General features: G+C 47.8%; 1 long non-coding RNA gene across 1 annotated transcript; it reads left to right on the top strand.

Moving 5' to 3' along the window:
- Positions 1-263: 263 nt before the first annotated feature.
- Positions 264-16,963, top strand: LOC121603125. The gene is made up of 3 exons (XR_006006604.1): positions 264-348; positions 429-562; positions 16,856-16,963. It is a non-coding gene; the product is annotated as an uncharacterized LOC121603125 (long non-coding RNA).
- The last annotated feature ends 243 nt before the right edge of the window (positions 16,964-17,206 follow it).

Here is a 17,206-nt window from a genome sequence, read left to right as displayed (position 1 = left end):
ATAGATTTCTGGAAATGGCCGAAGGCGGTTTGAAGCAACAACAGCGCAGCAGTACAAAATCAATCGTCGCGAGATGATCGGAAAACATCGAACCTATTATTGCGGGGCTGTTGTTTCAAAATCAGTGTGTATGTCCAGCGTGTGCAGCGCTGTTTTTTTTATAGACTCTTTGCTGTCGCTTTTGCCCCCGTCAGGTCTTTGAACTCGCAACTGGATAGGTCCAGGGGGGGGGGGGAGGGGGGGGGGCAGTGGGGCGGGATGTAGTACGGGAAGGTGCAACATAAAACATATTTACGACCTTGCTCGATATCTTCCTCCTTCTGCCGGTTTCGTTCGTGGATTTGGTAGGTAAGTTTAAAACCGTCATGTTTCGTTCGTTTGAAGCTTTTGTTTTTAAAATGGCTACCATTTTTTATCCTCTCCCTTAGCCAGCCTTCTACCGAGCGTCATAAAACAGTGTCCCATCATCTGGATATCGTGCCACAGTAAACGGTGACGATGACGACGACGACGATCAAGAGTGATTTTTGACAATTTTCACCGGATGCTTGGTAAACAACAGGTATGTGGAGAGCAGGGGGGAGCATCAAAGGGACAGACATAGAATTCGGGAAAAAGCATTCATTACATTGGGGTGTTGTATAAAACGAAAGAGGGTTTTTTTATGGATTTATTGGAACGGACCGTCCCTCTCTCGAAGGTTCAATCCGCTCGCTCACGAGGTTCCATTAAACGTCTCATTAGTCATCGTCGCCGGTAGTAGATTTAGTGTTGTCTACTTTATTTAGTGATGTTGTAAGGTTTTGTCGCTTCCGTTTGAAAGCGGTGAGCTTTTTCAGGTTTTGGTACGCTAGCCGTTGCATATCTTGGTTTGGAAATAACAAATCCAACCGTTGTCGGGAAGTATACGGGCTGCTTACGCTCAACTCTTTGCGTCACCGCGCTCAGAGTGACACGATTTGGAGTTTGAGAACGAATGCTCCAAATAAGCCCGATACGATCGATGTCGGGGTTAATTAGGAGAAATCTTTTTCCTGCTCGCAGAGTTCGAAGTCGTTAAAAAAAGAAGTACCTCCATGTTTGGGCACTTCTCTTCCCGCCCTCCAAACGAATCTGTTTAAACTGTCCTGCCAGTTGTGATTTTCGCAACAAACAGCATAACAGCACAACCAATTGACAGGGCCGGGAGCGCAGCACACTCAAACGAAACCAGTTTGAGCAGCCGGGCGTGTGCGTTTGTGTCGATTTAAGTTAGAAGAATCGAGGAATGGAGACATGTTGAAATCCCCAAAGAATGTGTGAAGAAGCATTGCGGACACGACAAGAAGCTCGCCCAAACAGAAAGGATTACCGAAAATCCGCCTTTTTATGTCGCCTACACACAAAAAAACCGTCTCGATTTGTTTTGTCGCATGCATCCCTGCATGTCTGCAGTGCACCCTGGTGGTGGTGGTGCATAATCCATAGCATTGACTGCTTGCTCCAATGCTGCTCCGAAAAATACTGTCTTGGCGCAATATGTGTGTGCGAGTTCGTCCCACACGTGCGTAGCGGCAATGGCAGAAATGGTTGCAACGCTCTTGCCATAAGAAGCATTGCGTAGGCTGAAAGGATTTACGAAATTAAACCACACAACCAAGTTCCCCTTGGAGATGGGGCCTTGGAAGAACCATTGCGAAGAATTTCGACGGAACCGGTAAAGCTTTGGATCTTCGTGCGCTGCTCTAACTTAATTAATCCCTCATACTAATTGGAGCGTCGCAGGACATTCGGGATGTTGGCGTATCAGCCCGTACCGGGTGGTGGAGCAACATTGCTGCAATTTGAAAATCTCCTCCGGCGGACATACAATGCTGACGATGATGATGATGATGTTGTCTGGGAAGGTAGAAAGACATCACGCGCTAATCGACATCGTGACCACGTGCTTTCTGTCTGTGTGTGTGTGTGTGTGTGTGTGAGTGGTTGTGTCTTCCAACGCATAAGCCGTTGATTCGCGGGCGATTACTTTGATTGCACCGAAAGAGACGAACCGGTAAACATGCGGAACAAATGATGGAGAACTCTTACTGTGTAAAGGCACACACGCTTACAATGAAGAACGCACTTAAAATTAGACCACTGCGACTAATGCTTTCGTTCTCAACCGTGCCGTGTCTTCTGCAGAAAACCTCCGGGAGGTCGGCTGATCGCCGAAACACTTTTTACTGCCTGGATCTCATTAAACGGAAATTTACTTTTGATTGCAAAACGGTTGCTTCAGCAAACAGAGATGCCGAGGCGTACAGATGACAAATGAGTCCAAATTGGAGCTGGCCAAGCGTGTCGGTTGTTCTGGCGCATGAGGGAACCCGCAGACCGCTCGCCCCAAAATGTGAGGCGCGCACTAACTGGGCGCCTGCTGTGACGATTATGGAAGTCGTGAAACTGGTGTACCGATTAAAGGGCACCCGGTTGAGTTCTCGGTGCGAAAACACATGCTCTGCTGGCGCTGGCGGCTGTGTTCGGCCGTTTATCGCGCAAAGGCTTTCGGAACCATTAGGAGCATTTAAAGTGGCATCAAAGGCTTAATGGAGCGTGCGCGGAGTGAAGATTAACGCAAAGGATTAGACGCTGTTGGGTCGTGTTCGTTGACACAACCAAGGGCACGATGGTGTAAGGTTATGTTCCATCTCAAATCACTTAATGTTGGTAATCTGCAGTACATCTTTTTTTTATAATTTTAGATTGCAATCCCCAACAATCCCGCGAAGATTACACTGTCAGCATGGGAGGCTCAGCCCAGGAAAACGATCCAGCAATGTAAAAAGGTGTCAATTTGTTACCTGTGTCGAGACACGGGGAACCGCCCACGTACGTACTGGCGAAGGTATTGAAAATGACCACGACGCCGTGGGTGTCACTGGCGCGAAACTAATCGCAAACCTCCCTGACGGATCTAGCTCCTTTGGTGGAGATAGTGCATCATCCCACCACGCACACACACACGAGAGCGCGAACAATAGCGGGCAACCGATCCGAATGAATCATCGCAAATGTGTCAAGACCGAAAGGAGGGCAAATGAACACCGACAGCCGAGGCGACTGTAAACCCCCGGGTCTGCAACAAATAGTCATAAATTATCATTACCGGCAACCAACACCACCACCGCCCCAGTTGCCAACTCGCCGCTTGCAGCTTAGCCCATTGCAAAATAAACCCGTCGGCTTGCGAGAACCCGAAAAGTGTTCGCTGCAACGTTCGCGTGGTGACAATTGCATTAATCTTGCACTACTTGGCGCGGGTGTGTTCTGTGCTGGCGGTTTGCTGCAGCAATTGATTGCCCGCAATCGGCTGGAAGCGGAGCGAACCGTTGCGAAAAAACGGCTTCGGTTTGTTAACCTCAATATTTGACCCCTGGACGGGGTGGCAGCCCGGCGCGTTCCGTGTGTTGGGAAGGCACGTGCAGCACCGTCGCTTGTGCTTTGCGTGCTTCGCGAAGATGCATCGCCCCGGGAACGATCGCTCCGGGCAGGCGCTCTGCCGCTAATGAAGTAACACATTTATTTCCGTGCGCGATCGCATTGGAAAACAGATCGGTGGACGAGACTTGGGTGGCATTGGAACTGGCTTTCCCCGTTTTGCGTTCGGCAATGGCATGATCTTTAGCGATAGAAAGTGGAGTACGGGCGCAATCGCCTCCCGCACGGGTAATGTCCGGACGATGGTGATTAGGAATTAAAAACTAGCTCTACCCCCGCTGTTCGGTGTAACGCGTTGGTGGGTCAGCAGCAGCAACAGGAATCTTCGCCGATCAAAAGCCGGATTCCACTAATTAACACTATTTATTTTACGCGTTTTAAACGCCACATGGCCTGTGTGTGTGTAGAGGGCACGCAGGATGCATCTTGCGCACCGTTGCGGTACCGCAGTTTGACCACACGCGGACACATACTTTCGCGATCTAGTATTACATTCCCCCCCCCATATCGCCCCGCCGCTGGTTTGTTTTATCACCGCCCGGCGGGGGTATAAAGTACGGCTAATAAAACTGACACACTGAGCGGCGAGGGCATGTGGCGGCATTTGCTGGTGGTGGCCGCCTATCTCCATGCCCGGATCGGGAAACCACTTCCCCGGGGCAAACCCAAGTGGCTGCAATACTACCCCGTGCGCTTGGTCGTGTTGCGATCGAGTTTCATCTTCGCGAGCCGGTTGCACCATTTACATGGCCACGGCCGACACCCATTTGTCCACCCCATTAAGGCGGTACGGGATATCGAGCTTTACAGCGTGCTTGCCACACTCCCCTTCCCGGTGCATCATTTCCAGTTCCTGGCAAAAACTTAATACACCGCGCGCAAATGAGTCCACGTCCACGGGTGTCTCGTGTGCCCCGTTGGGATTAAAGGGAATTGAACCCAGGTGGGATATATCGGGTACCGTTGGTTGCAGCCACAAATGCTCGTTGCTGACGCCCGTTTCTTGAGCGATGAGTGCGAGAAATTAATTGTGGTTAATTTTTGTCGCACGGTGAGAAGCAGCAGGAAAAGGGAATTATTTGTTGGAAAAAAAGAAAGGTCGTGCTGCGAGACGCGCATGTTTCGATGCTTAATTGTTTGTTATTTTCGGCCAAGGGCTCTCTCTCTCACTCTCGACACTAGTCGTGATGTTGTGTGGACAGCAGTTCTGTTTGCCACTTGCTCGTTGTCGGGACTTGCGCTCCGGATGAAAGAGGCCCCCTAGTAATGTCAGCACCGTAAGGTGCTGATTTTGAAATAATTTATTTGAAACGCACAGCAAGAACGGAACGCAGCAAACGAGCACGGATATGCTGTCGGTTGAGGATTGTCGTTTAAAATGAGATCACCTTACCTTGCTCGAATTGCGCCGAAATGCGCCTGACTGAGTGCAGCGTGATGTTTTTATACACCGCTGCCTTTTGGGGGGGGAGCGATTTGCATATTTAATTCCCTTATTTGCTGTGCACACAGGTGAAAAACAGGCCTTCACTGTTGCTGTTTTTTTTGTCGGTGTAAATTATTGTTGCCGCGCTAAGCTCTGAGGTATATTGATTTTTATTTTCTGCACGAAATTTAATCCAGCACGAATTTGAAACCAGACGTCGCGCGTCGATCGACATCGTGCCGCGCATTAAGCATGCATTTTAACGGTGTGTTTGAGCAAATAATTCTGAGCAGTTACACAGATAAGGAGAGTGGAGGGGGGATTAAGAAATTTGGCATTGTGAGTTGAATGGGTTAACATTTTAATATTCTTTTCTTTTTTTTAGTTTGAGTTTGTTGGTGCAATTTCTTTGAATTAAATCAACCATCCACATGATGTATGGAAGCGTTAGAAGGGAAGTGGTTGAACAAGAGTACAGAGATAATGCTACTTGCCGTTGGCCGTTGGACTAAAAAAAACCTAAAGTGACCCGTTTTTTTTTGCTCCCCGTTTCTACACCAAGACGAACAGCGGCAGCAACCAGTAAAGATGAAAACACACAGCGAACACACCAATATGTTTGCCCGTAGGAGCATTCTGCAAATACAGCCTCAGCTTCAGTTGCAACCCCAGGTTAATACCAGCGTGATCGCTCGCTCGCGATCAATTACTCCCAAACCGAAGGCGAACGAAGATTTAAAGACAATAATGTTTTATGACGCTTCATTTGTTCGGTACCCGTTCGGTGTGCAGCGTTTGCACGCGGACACACCGGGGAGCTGCCAGGAGCCACTGCGCTAGCGACAGTGCGAGCGAACGGGAAGACTGCCCCCCGAAGCGGTGACCAATTATTAAGGCAGACAGTGCCGGTGCAGTGTGTGCGTAGTAAGGAATGCAAGCAAAGTAAGGCCCGGGGAAGGCCATACTCTGGCGGCTATGCTGGGGCGGAAAAGTAATACTCCTTGCGCTGCCCGTCGGTGCTTCCGAACGGAAGATTTGTGGTGTGTTACGCTTAAGAACGTGTAACGGTCGTCCGTTGGTGTTCGGTGCATCCGCAAGAGAAGCTCCGCCCCAAATGCTCAAACGCCCAAGATAAGCACGCGGATCGTACGCAAGGGAAAGGACGGTAAACAAATGTAATGAAGTGTGCATAATGCGTAACTAAACCCGATCGGCCGCCACATCTTGATCTTCGCAATTTCCCTTGCGCAAGAGATTGCGGCGGTTGAGGTGAAAGACGGCAAAGAAGGGAAAAAAACGGGGAGTCATTTTTCAGCACCATTTGCTGGTCTGGACAGCTGGGTATGGGGGTGACCACTGGGGTGAAAAGGCAGATTGGCACAGAATACCCCGCCGGTTGTCGAACGACGATTTATCGCCAGCTTCTTCGTTCGCTTGCCCCGCGCGCACGGAAGTAAACGGACCCGAACGCCGCGGACCTGAACAAACAGGCCGGAACACACTGGGCCTGTCGGTCTGACAGTTTTGGTTTAGAGGTTTGTAACTTAACACCATTGTCTTATTGTGGAATGGTTTAAATGATTTGCTAGTTAGAGTTTCGGGTTTGGATATTCGAGGAGAAAAAAAACCTTCATAAGGAGAAGGTTCGCTGAACTCGACATGTTTGTAATTGAATTTTTACCGACCGAAAACCTGCCGGGGAGAGGTTGTGCAGAGACCATACTACTACCAGATGACGCCACAGGTCATCTGTTGTGTTCCGGTTTGATTAGCAGCGCGTACATTTCGTCACACTTACCTAGAACGAGAATGAGAGAGAGAGAGAAAGAAGAAATTCATTAGAATGGCGTGCAGCGCAGCATGTTTGCAAAGAGTGTTCACTCCATGGAAGGAACTCATTTCGTTTACACTATTACACATGATGATGTAGGCCTGCATGATTAGTGCCGCACCGGCTGGAGAAGTAACGCACCTGGCGGAGGGTTCGGTGTGATGAGTGTGATGATGAGCCGTTTTGTCGCTTGAAAGGGTTCGTTGATAGTGATCTGGTAGCTACTCTTTTACCTCCATCGCGGACGAAGACGCACTGCAACGGTCGATGCTCTTCCATCATGATCATTACCCCCCAGCGGACATATGCCGGTGTGTGGTGCGTGCGTTAAAGCGATAAGATCTTTGATCTAGATCCGCATAAAATCATCACGGGGGAAGATGATCATATCTCTTGTACGTTTTGTACGCCAGTGTGCAACTGGGTAAGATTTTAAGGTAGCTATACAGCACCAGAAGAGAGGAGTATTACAGACAGTGCTGGAAAATGTCATGAGTATCACGAGATTTTCACCAACGAAAACAATGAACATATCCGTGGTAGCTTGATGCTCATTACTGATAGTCAGTAAAAGTGCGTCATGACCTGCTGAACACGACATGTGAATTTTTGAGTCTAACGCGATACTCTGACTGACAAGCTTAGCTTAATGCCGGCGCACGCATTATCATGATTTTTTTTCTGGCTGTGAACAGTGCTGCCAAATGCCACTGTTTCAATCATCAACACTCATGACTGAAACGAAGCTCAAATCAGATCACGTACACAACTGAGATGATCAGTGACGATACTCAAACAGCTGGTGGATCAATCACATGCTTGGTGATATTTAGTTTAGCATCCAACTTTTGGTCACTCACTTGGTCACGACATTTTTGTCGGCGATAATCACGACATTCTTGGAATACACTTGGCGCGGGGCTCTAGCAACCAATGAGCATGCTTTCTCCCTCTATCTGTTTTGATTATCTGTCGGGTCAAACAGAGTGAGAAAACATGCTCATTTTGTTTCTCGGAACCACTCGCACGCAATGCAGATCTCCCGTGACCATCGCGATGATCACCGACTCAAAATGTCGCGACCAAGTGATTGAACACGAGTTGGTTGCACACAATGTCACCAAGCATGCGATGGTCGCACCAACTGTTTGAGGCTCGCCTCTGATCTTCGCAATAGAGCTCGTGACGCTGAGATGATTTTGTTTCAGCCAGAATTGTCATGACTATGTCAGTGACATTTTGCAAAATTGGTCACAGCAAAAAAAAAGTCGTGATATAGTGCCTGACCAAGCGATGGTCGCAAACATTTCATGAGCATGTATTGGTCACAGCAATCGTTCTTAGTATCACCTCTGATTATCACAATTGAGTACGTGACGCTGATATGGATTTTGTTTCAGTCATATTTTTTTATGACATTGATAGTGACATTTTGCAGCACTGATTACAGATGCGCGATGGTTTGATGTTTTGGAGCCGCTTCTACCAAACGTTAGGGTTAGATCTCCGACAGAGCATCGCTGTGGAACGAAGCTCGCAGAATGGGAGACTGAAACCGGTTCCGGAATCCAGCGTGGTGGTGAATCGATTGCTAACGCTTGCAGTAATGCTACTCGCGTGGTCAAATGATCTACAATAGCGTGTACGAGCTGCGGTTGTGACCACCCATCGTGCGAAAAGGCGAAGGTCCATGCCGTACTGGGCTCTTGTGGTTAGATATATTCCACGAACTCTATTTCTCGGGCGCACTGTCCGATCGACAATTCTAGGGTAACGGAATTTGAAGTAATAAATAGTGCAAGATCGTATAGATTCTTGGGGGAACATTGGAGTTACGCGTTACGAACAGGAACTGAACCGGCTCGACTGGTCGCTGCGATCATAAAGCGGCTAGAGCGAAATATTGAATAGCTCCGAACGAGTTAGTTCCTGAATCCTTAAGATAAAATGCATTTTCATGAAGTGATCAAAACAAATTTATCACGCTCGCCTATGTACGGGAATGAACTTGATTGGTGCTACGAATCGATTGTTCCTAAGCTAGTCTTAAAGAGCGTATACCAGCAACTAGTTCGAAATTGGGAGTGACTTGAAGTTTTACCCAGAAGACGGACGAATACCCTGAAGCATCTTTGGCCAATGCTTCGGCCCGTCATGGGTCTAGGGTGCTCACGTTTTGATACGCCAATGATACACCATGTTAATACGCACCCAAGGTAAAAAAGGTGGAAGCTATCGAATATTGGAACAGAACGCCGTTATTTTGCGCTAAACGGATCAGTTCTCGTTTATTACGGTTATCATTGAAGTTATCTGTAAGTTTCTTCTTCTAAACCGCAAACAATCGATTCTACCGGTATCCAAATCAGATTACACGTTTCGGCGATTCAAATGCTGTTGGAGATTCGGGTGGTTTTGTTTAAGGCAGTGATTTGGTCAGATTAGAGAAAATGAGAAACATTAATCTAATTACTGTCATTGTGAAATTGATCGATGTGAAATGGCGGGGATTTTACAAAGGAAGATGATACTCTGTGCGTGTGTGTGTGTGCAGATGTCTCTGGAAGAAGCGACTTAAAGATTCCCACAACAATACGCATAACATTAAGGAACGCTTTCGGCAGTTTGGCTTTCCAAGAGACCGATCGAGCTCACAAAAGCAGCGATACGCCTAATTTGATGCCGAAGCAGTGATAAACGATCGATTGACTTTTCCCTTTCGCGCAGTGATCGACAACGTTTGCAAACAGTATGCAAATGTATAAATTTTTGGGGAACTCGACCCAACAATTCGGATGCGGATTGTAGCGCACGTTGTAAATACGTCGATCAATCGTTGAATTGTATCCGTTGCGCTGTAGGATTCTTCCCAGGGAGAAAAAAAAAACAAGCGAAGACGTTGACGTGCAGACGGAACAACAGAAGATGTATAAATATTCAACAGTTCTTGAAACTTGATCGAGAGAGAGAGTATGAAAGCGTCCTCTAACAGATAGTTCTCCAGCCAAGGATTGCTTGAAACGTTTTTATTCCCTTCAGATTCGTACCCGAACTCCACGAGTACTTGGCCCTCGCCTTTTGTCATTCCGTCCCGTCCCGTGCGGGATACGTACACCAGTACCGGACACATTCGGTTTGGGTGGCCTCCGATAATCCGTGGCGCGGTTTGTTTGCCGCTCGCGGTAGATTATTCGGGATCAGAACAAATAAATCCCAATGCGACGCTCACGAGAACCCACTCGACCGTGTGCGAGGGCGCGGGGAGGAATGTTTGGGGGGAAAAAAACAAAGTTCAAGTGCTCGGCATTCGTGGCAACAGTAACGAATTCTTCCACTGCTTCCTTTCTCTCTCTCTCTCTTTCCTCCCCTGTTAACACTTAACACGGCCAGCCTTCGAGATGAAGCGATTTAATTGTTGAAACGAATGTCGGAATGTTTTGCCGTTGCGATCTGATAAAAGCTGGCGCTACAGTCGGTGACCGCACACCTCTCGGTGCTGTCCCACCTCTTTAGAGCCTCGACGGTTTGTCGCTTTAGCGTACAAGGTGAGGACGTGTGGTGTTTGCGCATGCTCACACAGCGCACATTGTAAGCTTTACATTGATGCAAACTTACTGCACCGTGTTTGCCGTTGCTAGCGTTGCACGCACGCACACGAAACTGTCTGCCGTCATCGAACAAATTAGTGAAACTCCCTTTTCTTTCTACCGAAGCGCGGAGTCAGCGCTTTAAAGTAACGCATTAATCTTCTGCGTAAGAGAGTGCGAGTGAGTTCACAAAACGCCCGCTTGTGAACACGGGCTGACGGGTGAACAAATTTTTGCACCCCAATCCGCGATGCCACGAGTCAAGCAAGCAAGTGTTTCGCGTGTTTGGAGGTGATGCATTAACCATTTGTGTCCGCCGTATTTTTTTTTTTGGGGGCGAGATGCATACATGCTGCAGGTGGCTATCGCATACAGGGAATACATCGGGAACGGATGTCGTCCATTCCACACACGCAAGCGACACGATCGCGACACGAAATGCTTGCATTTTTACGCAACTGCTGCCGCACGAGTTATGGCCTGGGGGTTCGTCGCCTGCCGTACCGTCATATTCTAATTTGCCATGCCGTTTCCTTTCCCACCCGCTTGTCTTATCGTGTGGCAAGGCTGCGAACGCTTCGTGGGGTCGTGATTCGCGGCCTGTTGTGCGTATCTGCGTCGCGGTAGTTTGTTAATTTAAAATCTTCTTCGCCATAGCGATGGTCGGTCCTCCTTTGCCCATGGTCGAATGAATTCGTTTAATTTCTCGACGAACCTGCCTAGGTCCCAGTTTGCTTGGTTCGTTTTATGAGTTCAGTTGCCCTTAAAAGAGTGCTGCGTTTCGTTTCCCTCTCCGACAAGGTTTCGTGGGCCGTAAGAGGCTGGGGTAAAAAATCAATTATCGTTACAATCAGATCAGTTGGTTGGAGAGCGAGTAGGAAGAGGAGGAAGGGTCGGAAAAGAAGGAGGAGCAAACATCGAAACGAAGGCCGATAGGAGGATGTACTTGGAAAGGAATTCGATTAAATGATCTTGCTTCGATCGATTGATTTTCGTGTCGGCCGCGGTCGTCTCTCGGTGGAACGAAATCATTAAACCGTTCTACCGCTCTCCGTGAGGTTCTGCTAGACTTTGTTGTTATGATCCTGAAGCTATGGCAGGAAGAATTCTTTGTATGAGTATGCTTGACGGTAGTCCCAGAGTTTGTAGTAATGCTCAATATCGGAACCATCATCAAGCGTCATCAAGCAGTTGCCGTGTGGATTAAAATTCAATTTCCGGTGCGGTTTGTAGCCGTGCGATAGTCCACACCAATTGAACGTTCGGTAACTTGAAAGCGAAGTCGAAGTCGGGCGGCATCAGCAACGAAAGTAAAGCTTCGATCCGCGTGGTGTACTCGCAACGGGTGCGTTGTCCATCACTGTATTAATATGCGGCGCGTGACCAGCCTGCTCGGAATGACTGATCAATTGCCGCTTGGTCTGTTGGGTCCTGCTCGGGCAACCGGGAGCCTTAAGCGTGTGTTTACTTTGCGAAGGAGGCACCAGGACGCCCATATTTCCATCCAAAACAACAGGCACGTGTTTCGGTGACTCATTTGCGGTGACCACCAACGCAAACTAAGCAGAATGGTTAGCATAACTTGGCGAGAGATCGTTGGTGAATTATGTGACATACCACTGTTTTCCATTCCATCCAATCTTAAATCGATCGTTGCTGCATACAGCGAGAGACCCCGGCTCGTTTCTACCAAGCCACCGAAAGGCACGATCGGAAACAAAGAAGGGCGCCAAGGTTTTTTTTTGTTGTTGCATCAGCAACATGTCTTGCCCCCGGGCACAATCGATTGCACGGCAAGCACGTGCGCATGTTCAATGCAAAACATTGTATCCATTTTGGACCCAACCCAACGCGAGATTGCACAATACATACTGCTAGGTGCTGTTGGACCATTCATTGTCTTTTGCTTCAAACTTTCAACTCCCGATATATCCCTGCTGCTGCTTTTGTGAGCATAGTTGATATGCAAAAGGGTGGCATAAAAAATGTGCAAAAATTTTGAAACAAAAAGATAAATCATTCGCTTTTTGTCAGCCAAAGAAATCCTACTGGAGTTGGCGGTTGGGTTTGGCTGTGTGTGTTTGTTAGGTCTAGCGTTAATCCAGTTTCTTATAGGTCATTTCAGTTTTTTTCAGAGCACTACCACGGGAGCACTCTCCAGGAGCCACACGAGCGAGCATAATTGTTATCGTGATCGTTATATCCACCTCCAACGGGTCTGGACGGCGGTCAGACCCCTGTAGAGGTATGTGGGGATCTTGTTCGCGAATGCATTTCATTGATGGCAAAAACGGTTTTTGTAACCTTTTGCTTTGCGTACGATCATGAAAATGGACTCGGGTCTCGCCAGTCTCCGGTTAGCTTATGGAGCTCGTAACATTGTTTTGTTTGGCTGTTTAAAAGCATGTCAGTCTGAGCTTACAGAGCTTGGTTTGATGTCTTGTTAGGCCCATGATGAAGCGTTTTGTCTTGTTTTGGGGATACTGTGTTGAACTGAAGTTAACATTTGCCAGGTAGAAAAATAGTAACAAAGAAATAGTACTTGACTAACATATATCAAAAACTGTCTTGAATGTAGGTCCATGCTTGGGAATTCGAATTTCTGAGTTGATGTGTTTGTTTCCAAACCATCCCACTGTTAGCCTAGCTATGTACAACTGTTTACCAGTCCAACGGAACAACAACGAATCCCTGCTGTTCGATATGCCTAAACATGATTGGACCCTATCGGGCCAATCTCTCGGGGTCAGCAAGCATCCTAGCGCTAGTCGAATGTGGAGCACATGCACAGCCCGTCCGAACTGCACAGCACGATGACTCGCATAAGCACGAAGAGTCAAATGTCAAGTCGATAATGGAAACACATATCCCCAGCATCCCACGCTACGATTTGAGTTCGTGGCGGCGGAGGCTTGTCGGAATTTGATGAACATGAATAATAAAGATTTCTTTCTCCTGCTCAAAACGGTACTTGTCTAGCCGTGAGACAAGGGTTGTGTGAGGCAGAAATCTTACCGGCATCTGCCACCAACCGGCAGCATCACATGGGAGGCACCACCTCATGCAAACGGTACAACCTGTCAACGATCGCTTCTACCCGGGACCGCACGGGCAGCAGTGGGCTAGGTTCGTCTTTCGGGAGTCACAGTGTCGCTGTCAGTGCCGGTCGTACAAGTTTGGCCACCGATCCGCCCACGGTGAGTCTGTCTGTTGCCTCCGGTGACAGGTCGTGCTTCTGATGCAGCCAACGGTTCATTTCGCCCCACAAATCCGCATTCGAAACCATTCGATTGATCATGCTCGAGTTCGGGTGCGTGTACAATTAAATTAAAATCGTCCGGCATCAAGACATTTAAGACAGTCGGGAAAGTGACACCAGCTCTCCGCTGTCTTGTTTTCATTCCAAAGCACTTAAGAGTGCGTTGGGTAACATTCTCCCAAAATCCGACGCCTAATCCTTCACGCACACGGCATGACACACGCATCACGTTTGCCCGGACTGGCCGAAAGATTGGTGTGATTTGATAAGAAAGACAAAGTCCAGACGCCAGCGGCTCCACGGCCCTCTGTAACTGGTTTGGGGCGATGCGATTGATCACACATCAGATCAGATGTGTGCGTTCGTGTGGTATTTCGGAGGTCTTTATCTTGATCACACGGCTCTGCGATCACACACGCATGATTTGACAGACTAGAGAGACAAACATACGGGTGAACTCAAGGGAAGGCTTGTTAGCATACAATTTGCGTCCGAAAACAGGATACGCAAGAACATCACTAATAAGGGGAAAAAACGGGATCCTGTAGCATTGAAAACTCCCAAGGGAAGCGGTATCTCTTCCTTTCTTGTTTTAATGGAATGTGAGCACTCTCTAAACACGCGTCGATCGGCAATCAGTTATAGATCAATTTAATATATTTATATCAAACCTTTAGCCTTTAGCCGACGCAGATGCGGGTGCCAAATGTCGATGATACACACTGCAGTGTGCGTACCTCGAGCAAACAGAAAACTAATGCCTGTCCATTAGTTTGATTACCGGCCGAACATTAGCATAAACCCTTAAGTGTCTAGAAACTGGATCTGACTAACTAACAAACTGACTGATTGGCCGGTTTTTTACAACGATCCGGGACCACGATCCTTGTCGACGTATTTCAAGCTGAAGGGAATTGTTATTTGGCACTCTTTCATTTTGTTTGCGGCCATAGATCAATAAATCAATCGAGCGTATGACATTTGTGGCAAGTGTTTTTTTTGGAGCAAGCCCAATCCGGAATCGATTTGCGAATTTCGTGTGTGCGCAAAGTGATGACGACGACCCGCTTGCTCGGTGGTGGAACACATTCCTCCATCGCGCACAGGTTGGCGCTGTGGCAAACAAATTGTTTCGCAGTTGCTGCTGAGTTCGTGATGTTTCTAGTCCATTTATCTTATTCACAACAGTGGGGCAAGAGGAGGAGGTGCGAGGTACGCGATCGAACCGGCACTAGATCGAAAAGCTATTAAGACGAACGAACCAGGAAAGAGGGTGGGTAGCAAAGGTCACCTGTTGGAGATGTGATTGGAAATCTGCGCTCGCGAGCGATGGAGAGAAGCTGGCATAGAGAGAGGAGGTCTAGGCTTTGTGTAAAACATTTGAAAACTAAATAGATCATTAGCTTTAAATGCTTGCCACCTTCTCCGGGTGGTTGGGCTGAAGGTATGGTAGCTATAGCGCATACTTTCCAAGTACCTCTCGATAGTCGATGTGGGCATTGGTGAGGCCTGAACGGGCAAAGTTTGACATTAATAAACTCCTAAAACCCGGTCATTAATTATTCTTCGGGCCAGCAAAGCGATGATGAACGCTGGTCATCTATCTCTCTCTCTCTACCTTTCTCCTTTTTCGCGCCCTCCGCTGGAAATCGGAATGGGAGATGACAGCTAATCGCTCGAGGGTTCCGCTTCAAGACGCGCCACGCGCATTTTCGACACATTTTGGGCCAACACAACACCACGCACGGCCACGTCCTGCAGTCTTAAACGTCGAACACGTGAATCATATTGCTCCTAGAGCAGCCGATTACCGTTAAATGAGCGTTAAAGGAGCTTTCCTTTCGGTACAGGGGGTTAAGGTTCCGCTTGCAGCTATCCAGATGTTTGTTCGCATGTTCAGGGGTAGGGATTTTTTTCTTTTTCGGGACGATGCGATCGTACCAAACCAAAGTGAGGAGATTAATGATGTTCCGTCCGTGTGTGTGTCTGAGTGGTCACATGTGGGCCCTGGTCGCAATGTGCTATCGCGGGGAAGAGACGTCAATCGCCGATCGGCAGAGGCGATATCGATGACGCTGGTCTGCTGGAAAGTCCGTTAGGCGGTTTGGAGGGGGATTCTCCGCCGGTTGCGTTGTTATGTTGTTTTCAGTGTAACATATTTTTGTGGGTGGTTGAAAGGTAATCGATTTATTTAAACCGCCCCGCTGGACATGATGGTGGCCGTGGCAGTGTTTTGAGAATTGCGACGCTGATGTGATCAAAATGTTAGGAATGATCGTTTTGGGGATCCGAGGGTGTGTGTGTGTGAGCGTTTTGGAGTTTATCTTATGCGATCGTTTGTATGCTTTGTTTTTTTCCGATCCGCGATCAAAGCACAGTTGAAAGTTTGTATTAACGTAGAAACATTTCCTATTGAAAGGCAATATCTACCTATCTACATTTCGTTTCCTAGGTACTCCGCTGGAAAAGGGTGAAAGAAACGCTCCAGTACCAGGTCCGGCATGAAAGACGCTGCTCAAAAGACTGCAACGGGTGGCTAAGCGATGAACGTTAAGGCGCGGTACCACCCGGAGCGTGCGATAATTTGTTCCATCGATCAAAGAGCGACAATACCGACCGATCTTCGGACATTAGTGGCCGTATAGTTCATTCATTGGCTTCACTTTTCTCGCCATGCTGCAGGCGGCTGCAAGAGGAATGTTTGCTGCGTTCTGCATTTTGTCACTGTTGAAATCTGCTCTAGAAAAGCTCATTTTTCACTCACACACACACATACTAGCTGCATTCTCGGCAAGTCGGCTCATGGCAGGATGTGCTTAAGGGTAAGATGCATTGTATGATCGCAATGTCTTAGTGCATCATAACATTTATCGCACTGCAGCCCGAGCAGAAGGTGCAGCCGGTTGAGGATCGGGGGTTTCATCTAGGATTAACGATTGTACCTGGGTACGCTTTATTGGCTTCCATTGCTTTTGTCCATCGCTGTCATGACGCACGGACCACCACCGGAGTGTTGGGGCCGTGGTATGCTAAAACGGGCAAAGGTTTTTCATTCATTCGCTCCTGAGCTGTGCATCGATGAGAGAACCATGGTGAACCGTGGCAGATTGGCAATCTTGGCGGAGGGCGGTGAAATCGTTTGCCTGATCGAGTTGAGATGATCAATTTCTCGCCCCGCTTGACAAGTGATTCTTAAAGTGCTTTTGCAAGGGATACTACAACAACAAAGATGGGTTTGTGTGAATATATCGATAAAGGCGTTTGCTTTCTTCCTTTCGTTTTCTTTGCAGTTTAACCCGTCAATGCAGACGATGATGAACTGTGGCGTGTAGTGCTTGATAATACAGCATATTAAGAAGGGCAGCTTTGTAGCCTCTGGTAAGTGTTGATTGAAAGTAATCGATCCATTTCAATCCTTTTATGATCAGGGTAAACAGAACAGGATAACCATTACTTTGAAGAATATCTACACGTTCAACCTGGGTACTTTGAGCATCTTACTGTAATCGAAATATTTTCCACAATTTTTCTCTTACAATTCTGTCCTTAAGCGTGGCAAGTTGATGTATAATATAGTTTTAGTGAGAACAGTTACACAACGTCTCGCTAAAACCCTCGAAATCGATGTGATACATCGATTA

This window comes from Anopheles merus, unplaced genomic scaffold (genome assembly GCF_017562075.2).
Source record: "Anopheles merus strain MAF unplaced genomic scaffold, AmerM5.1 LNR4000868, whole genome shotgun sequence".
Classification (NCBI taxonomy): domain Eukaryota; kingdom Metazoa; phylum Arthropoda; class Insecta; order Diptera; family Culicidae; genus Anopheles; species Anopheles merus.
This window is presented reverse-complemented; position numbering and strand designations above follow the sequence as displayed.